The sequence below is a fragment of the Bufo bufo genome, chromosome 2, assembly GCF_905171765.1.
Source record: "Bufo bufo chromosome 2, aBufBuf1.1, whole genome shotgun sequence".
Lineage (NCBI taxonomy): Eukaryota > Metazoa > Chordata > Amphibia > Anura > Bufonidae > Bufo > Bufo bufo.
In genome coordinates this window covers 15,840,650-15,851,463 of record NC_053390.1, presented here as the reverse complement: position 1 = coordinate 15,851,463, position 10,814 = coordinate 15,840,650, and the positions used below count along the sequence as shown (strand labels likewise).

At 42.0% G+C, this 10,814-nt stretch overlaps 1 pseudogene; it reads right to left on the bottom strand.

Moving 5' to 3' along the window:
- Window positions 1-261: 261 nt before the first annotated feature.
- LOC120992024 overlaps window positions 262-10,814 on the bottom strand; it is a 363,844-nt pseudogene continuing 353,291 nt past the window's right edge.

Sequence of the window (10,814 nt, the reverse complement as noted above, 5' to 3'; positions counted from 1 at the left end):
TCTCCTGTGTGAGTTCTCTCATGCCTAACAAGATGTGATTTTTGTATAAAACATTTCCCACATTCTAAACATGAATACATCTCTCCTGTGTGAATTTTCAGATGTGTAACAAGATGTGATTTCCGTGTAAAACATTTACCACATTCTGAACATAAATACGGCTTCTCTCCTGTGTGAATTATCTTATCTTTAACAATATATTATTTCTCTGCAAAACTCTTCCCACATTCTGAACATGTATATAGTTTCTCCCGTGTGAATTCTCTTATGTTTAACAAGATGTAATTTTAGTGTAAAACATTTCCCACATTCCGAACATGAATATCGTTTCTATCCAGTGTGAATTTTCTCATGTGTAACAAGATCTGATTTATCTTTAAAACATTTCCCACATTCTGAACATGAAAACGGCTTTGCCCCTGTGTGAATTCTTTCATGTTTATGTAGAGCTGATGTTTGTCTAAAGGATTTCCCACATACTGAACATGAATAGGGTTTTTCTCCTGTGTGAATTCTCTTATGTGTAACAAGATTTGATTTATCTCTAAAACATTTTCCACATTCAGAACATGAATATGGCTTCTCTCCTGTATGAATTTTCTGATGCGTAACAAGATATGATTTTTGTGTAAAACATTTCCCACATTCTGAACATGTATATGGCCTCTCTCCTGTGTGAATTCTCTGATGTTTAACAAGATGTAATTTTAGTGTAAAACATTTCGCACATTTTGAACATGAATATGGCTTCTCTCCTGTGTGAGTTCTCTCATGCCTAACAAGATGTGATTTTTGTATAAAACATTTCCCACATTCTAAACATGAATACATCTCTCCTGTGTGAATTTTCAGATGTGTAACAAGATGTGATTTCCGTGTAAAACATTTATCACATTCTGAACATGAATATGGCTTCTCTCCTGTGTGAATTCTCACATGTGTAACAAGTTGTGATTTATTTGGAAAACATTTCCCACATTCTGAACATGAATATGGTTTCTCTCTTGTGTGAATTCTCTTGTGTGTATTAAGATGTGATTTCCGTTGAAAACATTTGCCACATTCTGAACATGAATGTGGCTTCTCTCCTGTGTGGCATCTTTCATGTATAACAAGATGTGATTTATATTTAAAACATTTCCCACATTCTGAACATGAATATGGCTTCTCTAATGTGTGAATTCCTCTGTGTGTAAAAAGACCTGAGCTGTCTGTCAACTCTTTACCACAGTGAAACCTTTCACCCCTTTTCTGACTTGTTGTAACAATCTGTGATTGGTCAGGAGAAGGTCCCTCATGATTAGGAGGATTATAGGATATATCTGTACTGTGAAGTCCTGGATATACAATAAAGGTAATGATGTTTTCTCCAGAAGACCGCTGCAGGATATCTTCATCCTTTAGTGATAACAAAATTTTTTCCTCTGAATTCTTGCTGGGATTTTCTGTTAAGATAAAAATTAGAAATTGCATTTTTTTCCCCCACAAACTAGATAAACATAACATTCCTATAAGGCTGGAAGTGGATTCAACACGAAGGAGAAGCATAAGAGTGCCCCTATTAGTAGAATAACTAATAAGGCCTCCTATTTTTCCCTCAGTGGTAATAAAGCTCTCTACAGACCCCACAGTAGTAATAAGGCCCCCATAGTGCTCTTAGTAGAAATAAGGCAGATCTATAAGTCCCTTCTAGAGAGCCCCCAGTAGTAATAAGAATGCCTATAATGTCCCCTGGATTTGCAGTGCCCCCTGTAGTTATATTCCTTCCTCCAATATACAGTCCCATGTAAATAACATCCCTATCTATCTAGAGCCCCCTCCAACATACAGTCCCATGTAAATAACATACTTCTCTATCGAGAGCCCCCTCCAACATACAGTCCTATGTAAATAACATCACTCCCTCTAGCCCAGGCAACTTCTTTCTGCCTGTTGGTTTCCTGACACACTCAGGCATTGGGACACTGCCTCTTTTTGACTGGGAGCTTTTGTCACACTGCCTGTCCATGAGCCTGCTCTGCTGTGTTACTGAGTCTTGCCAACACAACACACCTCTATTATACTGCTGCTGTTCTTGTGGGTCCCTAAAAACTATTTAGTAAAAGCCAAGCCTGCACAGCTTGCACTCTGTCTCAGGCTATTGCTGAGCTGAGCCTCACTTCCTGCCAGCCCAGTACTGATAAGACGAGCGAGGAGCAGCCGAGCCAGCCAGACTTCCTGTGCACCCATAGGATAACTAATAAGAGGAGAAGTGAGGAGGAGCCAGTAGCCAATAAGGTCAGAAGATCCACTGCAGTCGTTGCTGCCGTACTTAGCGAAGCAATATTGCACTAGCGCCGTGGGCACCCAGCTGTGAGAGTGAGTCAGCTGAGCTGAGCCAGCCCAGAAATCAGATGTCATGCCGCAGCTGATGTAAGCCGAGTAGCTGCCTTAATAGATGTAATTTCGCAGTGTGCAGCACTGCAGCAAGTCACCACCAGTCTCCCGAGGTTCGGGGCAGTGGTAGTTTCATTCGGGGCTCTGGCCCCGGATAAAAAGCCCTAGTGACGCCCCTGCTGTCTATCCAGTTTGGCCTATTATCCTGCAAGTTGATCCAGAGGAAGGCAAAAAAAAAACCTGTGAGGTAGAAGCCAATTTTCCTCACTTTAGGGGAAAAAATTCCTTCCCGACTCCAATCAGGCATCAGAATGACTCCCTGGATCAAAGGGCTGTTCCAGGACAGCATATATTAGACAAGATGTGCACTGGACTGCGCTGTCAATAATGGAACACATACTAAATGGGGATTACGCAACAAAAGAAAAAAAAATACAATGTAGTGCAGTGATAAGAATCTAAATTACTGGGGGGGGGGGGGAGCCAACGGAGCATGGTGCAGGACGCTTGAACTCAGAGCTCCTCACCACACTACCTGGCTTACTAGCTAAAACAGCGCTTTCACCTGCCAAATCATGGGCAAACTCAGCAAGGAACGAAGCAGAGACCCAGAGGCCACCCCACGGGTCAAGAAATCCCAGGGGGATATGAATAAATACTTCCAGAAGAAGTTATCCCTAACGGCCGAGCGCTGCAAAATGGCGTCTGCAGATTACAGTGATGCGGCTCATGAGGAAGAAGATTCAGATGGCGCGAGTTCGTGCGCTCACTCTGAAGCACAAGGTGGGGAAGACCCGATGCCCATTACCAGATCCTTCCTGAAGCACACGCTAGCACAAGCCTTAACACCAGTAATGAAGGAGCTGGCAGATATAAAATCGGAGGTAAAGCACATGGGGCACAGAGTGGAGGCTTTGGAAGAATCGCAAGCTGCAATAGTTCAGCATAGTAAAGGGATGCAATCTCAAGTGCAAACGCTCCACTCACAGATTAACAATGCCTACCTGTATCTTGAAGATCAAGAAAATCTGGGAAGGAGAAAAAATGTGAGGCTGAGAGGCATACCCGAATCGGTTCCAACAGAAGAGCTGATGGAAGCGGTCCGACGCATATTCGCCATGTTGCTGGGCCCGGATCGCGTGGCCACTATAACGATCGAAAGAGCGCGTAGAGCACTGAGGCCAAAACCTCCGACAGGAGACCCTCCTAGGGACACCATAAACGGGAGACAGATCCTGGTGAAACACCCTGATGATTTACACAAGATCTGGGAAGCACTAGATATTGCACCGATGAACATCCCACCTTGGCTCCCGGTCGCGGACTTTGATGAGCTTCCCCAGTTAACCATTCCTTCTCCATGGAATCGAGTGACGAAGTTCAAGTCTCCAAAGAAGAGAGCGGATCCAGCAGACTGAGGTCCCTCACGTGAGAGTCCTGTGAAAATGCTTTAACCCTTTGCTTTTTAGGTCCGAGTGATGGGACTTAATAGCATAATTATTAGTAAACAGTTGTATTTAACTTACTGTTTGGGCTTACATCAATTTCCTATAATAGGATCTAGAAGTTTGCACAGTTTATGGTTAATAGCACCTTTTACACCTGATTATTTTTACTGGCAGGGTCACTATTTCTATGAATTACATAGATAATAGCAGACCTTGGGGTAGATCTTTGGGGGTGATTGGGCAATGACACCGCCTAGTCAATATGATATTATCTTAGACCCCCCTCCTGAAGAGATATCCCAAGGCCCTCAATCCAGTTCTTTATTATGCAGCTTTAGGCAGGTTACACTCAGCTTAAGCCGTGGTTGTGGTGCTCCGAATTTGACCTTGGCTCTCACCACTAAGTTACTACCCCCAACATGCATTTCTCTGTATGTTGCCTCATTTATATACAGTTTTATGTTTCTGGGGTGTTTCCGCCTCTATTTTAGGCTGACACTTGTTTATGGTTCACTCTTATTTTTTAAGTCGGTTAGGATCTTGATATCAATGCTAGCTTTCAACCTCAAACAATTCTCAAATGGCTAAGGTCACAGCTGTGACACTTAATGTGAACGGGATGAACATACCACAAAAACGCAGTCAAATATACCATATGCTTAGGAAGGAGAAAGCAGATATAGCGTTTCTTCAAGAAACCCACTTCAGACATCTCCATGTACCCAGCTTGGTGAACAAACATTTTACTAACTGGTATCATGCTACTTATACGTCAGCAGCAAGTTAGTAAAAACATCCCTATAGTGGTGCTAGCAAAAATAGTTGATCCTGAAGGAAGATATGTGTTTATCAAAGGCAGGATCTTGAACTCTACTGTTACGCTTGCTAATTTGTATGCCCCTAACACTAAGCAGGTTACATGGTTGATCCAGACATTAGGTATACTGAAACCTTTTGCTGAGGGAACACTCATTATGGGCGGAGATCTTAACTTGGCCCTAGATTCCTCAAAAGACTCCACCTCCAAACAGGCCTCTGTACCTTTGAAACAAATCCGTAGGCTTCAGATAGGATTAGCGGATTTGGGAATATCTGATGTCTGGAGAATTTTCCATCCAAGTGATAGGGACTATACCTATTACTCCCGAGTCCATAGGTCCTACCAACGGCTAGACTATTTATTCCTTTCTAATAATGCCCTCCCATCAGTCATTAGCACGTCTATAGGTTCTATAACAGTCTCAGACCATGCTCCAGTAAGCCTGCAAATGAGGCTTCAAGATATACCACCTAAAGCATGGTCTTGGAGACTTAATACCACACTAATCGAAGATGTGGTTAATAAGGAACAGATTAAAGAGAAGATTTTGGAATACTTTAGAGATAATGACACACCTAATATCTCCAAAACAACACTTTGGGAGGCCCACAAAACAGTCATCAGGGGAGAACTGATCAGCCTGGGCACCAAGGTAAAAAGACAAAGAACAAAAAAAATAGAATCCCTTATGTTACAAATCTCCACGCTAGAAAAACAATATGACAGATGTCCACAAAATTCACTAAACCTTTTACACTCCCAATTGAAGGATACGCTAAATGTCAAGTTGGCTAGGACTTTGCAGTCATAACGGTTTAAATATTATTCGCATGGAGATAAAGGCTCCAAATTAATGTCTTCCCTTTTGAAAGCCCAGAGAAATAAAACCTTTGTTTAGTGCCATTAAAGCTAAAGATGGTAATTAGATTGATTACGACCCCTGCCATAGCGGAAGAGTTTTGTAAATTCTACAAATCATTATATAACCTTGAGGAACACTCGGATGCCCCTGGGAATAACCCCCCTCATCTACAAAACCACATTGACTCCTTCCTTCAATCCATCAAAATCCCAACTATCTCTGAAGCAGGAAAAAACTGCTTCTTATTGCCTTTTACAGATATGGAAGTAGAAAAAACACTTAATACTATTCCATCTGGAAAAAGCCCTGGCCCAGACGGATTCCCTATCGCTTACTATAAAAAATACAGAGAGGTCCTGTTACCACACTTCACCAAAATGTGCAACTCTCTGATGTTGGGTTCTTCCCTCACTCCACAGGCTCAGTTGGCTCACATCACCATTTTACATATAGATGGGAAGGACCCGGAGGAATGTGGTAGCTATCGACCCATTTCACTCCTCAACACAGATCTGAAGTGGTGGGCAAAGCTCATACCAACGCATTTCAAAACTGCTCCCAGAACTGATAGGAGAAGAACAAGTGGGATTTGTGCCTGGCAGGGAGGGAAGACACAACATCAGTAAAGTACTGAATACAGTATTTCTAGCTAAAGAGAAGAAGACATCACTTCTACTTTAGGAACGGATGCTGAAAAGGCGTTCGACAGAGTTAATTGGCTGTTTATGAAATCCTGCTTAGAAGCTTTTGGCTTCCCTATACAAATTATTGATGCCATTTTTTCCTTATACTCAGCCCCTTCTGCAAGAGTACTAGTTAATGGAACTCTGTCGGACGCCTTTCAGATTAGAAACGGCACTAGACAGGGATGTCCCCTTTCTCCTGCCCTCTTTGTCCTAACATTGGAAATCCTTCTCTTGAAGTTCAGACAATCTCCCAATATCAAGGGTATACAGATAGAAGGTGTTCAACATAAGATGGCGGCGTTTGCCGACTACCTTTTACTGATGATAACGAATCCCAAGGAAGCGATGCGCCATGTATTGGAACTTTTTTGGAACTCTCTCCAATTTTAAAATAAATATGGGAAAATCTGAAGCTTTGGGAGTCTCACTTGATCCGGCTCAAAAGAGACACATAGAGGCCTCGACCCCATTCAAATGGCCTAATGAGGCTATAAAATATTTAGGAATCCTAGTTCCAGCTAACCCGAAACTCCTCTTTCGACTTAATTACATCCCCTTAATAAATAAAATTAAATCATTTCTCTCCAGAACCTTAGTACCTAATCTGTCTTGGTTGGGGAGAAAAAACGTTTTAACAACATATGTTCTACCTCAAGTTATGTATACTTTTAGATCCCTCCCCATTTGAGTCCCGAAGTCGTTCCTTAATAAAATTAAAGGTGCTCATGGGAAAGTTTCTATGGGCAGGTAAAAGAGCCAGATTATCATTCTCCCTTCTTACGAGGAGGAGAAAACAAGGTGGTATCTCCCTTCCGGATTTGTCAGCCTATATTCAAGCTATACAATTAGAGAGGTGGATTGCCTTGTCCAGACCACAACCATTTCCCATTCATATAGCTTTAGAAAGAGCCCTGCTGGGGAGAAATAGGAAACATCTTCTCTGGAGTTACAACAGTAGAGCCCCCATTAGACAAGAAGTAATAAGTGAGATCACGAGGTGTACTATTAAGCACTGTAATACCTCTCCAGCACTTAACATGAGTGGAAAAAACGTCTATCTCCCATAATGCCCCTTCCCTTACTTCAACGTGTGCTCTCGACTCATCCCATCAAAAGATCGAATGTCTGGAGGTTTGTCCAAGATTACAGACTGGGTGATCTCTCTAGATTGTCTCCGAACTCTGATTTTTACTCCACCCCTACTGGGAATTCCACATCTGAGATAAATATGATCCAGAAATGGGATTTTGAGAGTACATGTGCCAAGTTTTTAAAGTCTGAATACCTCCCTCTGCCAGACCCGACCTGGTTGGAAAGCTATGTCCTTCTACCTTCCATTCCCACAAAGTGCCCATCATTCATTTATAGGCAATTGCTAACAGGGAGAGACCAACAGACCCCGGCATATCTGAAGGAATGGGAGAGAGAACTGAACATCTCCAGGTGCGTTAGAGTCCAGGAAAATTCGATAAAGATACTTACCAGATGGTATCGCACACCGGACTTCCTACACAGAATTAACTTGATTCCTTCTAATAAGTGTTGGAGATGTTCTAATGGAGTGGGCAACATCTCTCACATTTGGTGGACCTGCCCGGCTCTGAGGCACTTCTGGCATGAGGTTGAAACAGCCATTAATAAGGTTTGCCACTCCCAAATAAAACTCACAGGCCCCCTGATTTTATTGTGGCACCCCGAGAAGGATTTCAGGCCAAATAAAACTTCTCTTGCCACACATATGATCACAGCTGCTAAACTCCTTATTCCAATTAAATGGAGGGAAACGGATCCCCCCACTTTGACCATGTGGTATGAAAAAACAAACTTTCTATGTCAAATGGAAGAATTGGCGGGGTGGGAGAACAACAAAAGGAGTGAGTTTAAAAAAATATGGCAACCTTGGCTCTCACACATGGAAGAGAGGTATGCTTCGGTTTAAGGGTAGATCCATCAGATGTGTCCTTTTCACAACATTGATAACTTAGGCAATGTCATCCCTTACAGTTCACATGAACTGGAGGTTTATTTTATGAAAGTAATATGTATCTGCTTAATTTGTTGAGTTCCTGACTGACCTTTATTTATGAACCTTAATTTATTTTTGGTTGTTGTTACCTTTGTTTGTTCATTACATACTGCACTGATCAATATGGAATAAGACCAAACAGAAGGAGATGTGTCCTTTAGCTAAATTGTGCATGAGGTAACAGTTAACATCAGCATAATTGGAGGAGTTAGATGACTCTAGCTTATTGTAATTATACTGTTACCCTTTATTTGTCTCCCATGTCACCCCGAGGTTCTAGGGTGGGTCTTATAACCATTTTACTTGAAAATAAGAGAAATGTCCTAATGATCTCTATCTGTACCATACCCTCTGATGTACACTATTGTGTTATACATGTCTTGTTATTGAAAATGACAAAGATTTCCCAAAAAAAAGAATCTAAATTACTGTAGTCCCCTCCCCTAAAGTCCCTGAATCTCAAGTCACGTAATCTAAAGTCACACACTTAATACAAACACACACTGGAAATCAAACACACGAACGCTCACAAACTCGCGTTATTTGTCTGCTTGTATAAATGCAGATCTCAAACCAGACTGCTTTTTTTCCCTCTGGATTCAAAGGACTGAGCTGCCCTCATGGCTGGCTATTGAACTTCTCCTAATTAGACAGCCACACCCTAATTACTCACCTAATTACAGTATACTCTTAGCTGCTATGCAATAAACCTGAGAGTGACCTCTTTTAGATGGGACAAGTGACCCATCCACCACGACAAGGTGACCTCTTTTAGATGGGACAAGAGACCCATCCACCACGACAAGGTGACCTCTTTTAGATGGGACAAATGACCCATCCACCACGACAAGGTGACCTCTTTTAGATGGGACAAGTGACCCATCCACCACGACAAGGTGATCCTCTTTTTAGATGGAATAAGTGATTTAGATCTCAGATTCATGTATGTAATGGCCTGATGGCCGCACAGTTCCCAGATGCCAGCTATATAGACATTCACATATAGTATAATACGGATGTGACTCACCAAAAGATAATGGAGAATGGTCTGCTTACGAGCGCATGGTAAAAGAGATCCCCCATCTCCATAGACACAGATGACAGATAATAAATAACGGCCTCTCTAGTAACCGGACATAACAATGTAATAGGACTAAAAACTAATTTTTTAACAATATATAAAAAACTGATATTTAGTCCTGATGAAATATCAATATCTGTAGTCAATCAGCGCCGTATAATCAATCTTAACAGTGTATGACGAGTAACGGCGGTGTGCACTTCTGGGCCCTCGTATCACACTTCACTCCTAATCATACAGTCATATAACAGATCGGTCATTGCTATACTTTTCAGAACAGATGTGAGCCCATTCATTGCAATGGAGTGCGAAAAATGTGTAGAGCACACTGTGTGCTGTCCGCGACGCCACAAAAAAGATAGAACATGTCCTATTCATGTAGAGGGGCAAAGGTTTAAAAGTAACATCAGGAAGTATTACTTTACTGAGAGAGTAGTGGATGCATGGAATAGCCTTCCTGCAGAAGTGGTAGCTGCAAATACAGTGAAGGAGTTGCATGGGATAGGCATAAGGCCATCCTTCATATAAGATAGGGCCAGGGGCTATCCATAGTATTTAGTATATTGGACAGACTAGATGGGCCAAATGGTTCTTATCTGCCGACACATTCTATGTTTCTATTCTTGTCTGTTTTTACGGACAGGAATAGGCATTTCTATCATAGGGAAGGACGTTCTAATCTGCAAAACGCAGAACGCACACGGACAATATCTGTGAGAATGGACCCTTAGGCCTCTTGCACACAAACGTTTTTTATCCTGTTTACGTTCCATTTTTTTTGCGTTCCGTATACGGAACCATTCAATTCAATGGATTTGCAAAGAAAACGGAAGGTACTCCGTATGTCTTCCATTTCCGTATTTCTGTTCCGTTTAAAGATAGAACATGTCCTATTATTGTCCGCATAACAGACAAGGATAGTACTGTTCTATCAGGGGCCAGCTGTTATGTAAAAAACGGAATGCACACGGACGTCATCCGTATTTTTTTGCAGATCCGTTTTCTGCGGACCGCAAAATACTGAAAAAGCCATACGGTCGTGTGCAAGAGACCTTAGAGTGAGATTTGATTTACTCCACCGCAAAGCTCAACAGTGAACATATTATATCACCTAGTGGCTGACTTCTGTGACACAATGGCGTAACTTAAGCCCTGCCGCTGCAATAATTTCTAGTTGTTTGCTGTCTCCATATAGCGGAACCTTACAATCCCAATTTATGGCAGACTACAAGAGCAGCACAGATCAGTCACTGGTTATCTAAGAGCACGTTCACATATGGCAGTCACTATCTCCATTCATGATTCCATACCTGTGGTGACATCTCCTGGAATGTCCTCCTCCACCTCACTCTTACACGGGGGATCGCCCATCATCCGCTCTTCTTCATCCTCCACTTTAATAATAATTATATCTTCCCCCTGATTTGTCATCTGTAACAATTCAGTACAATACAGCAGACAGGTGGGAAATCTAACAGATCCACAGAAGAGACCCCCACAATCTATGACCCCTCT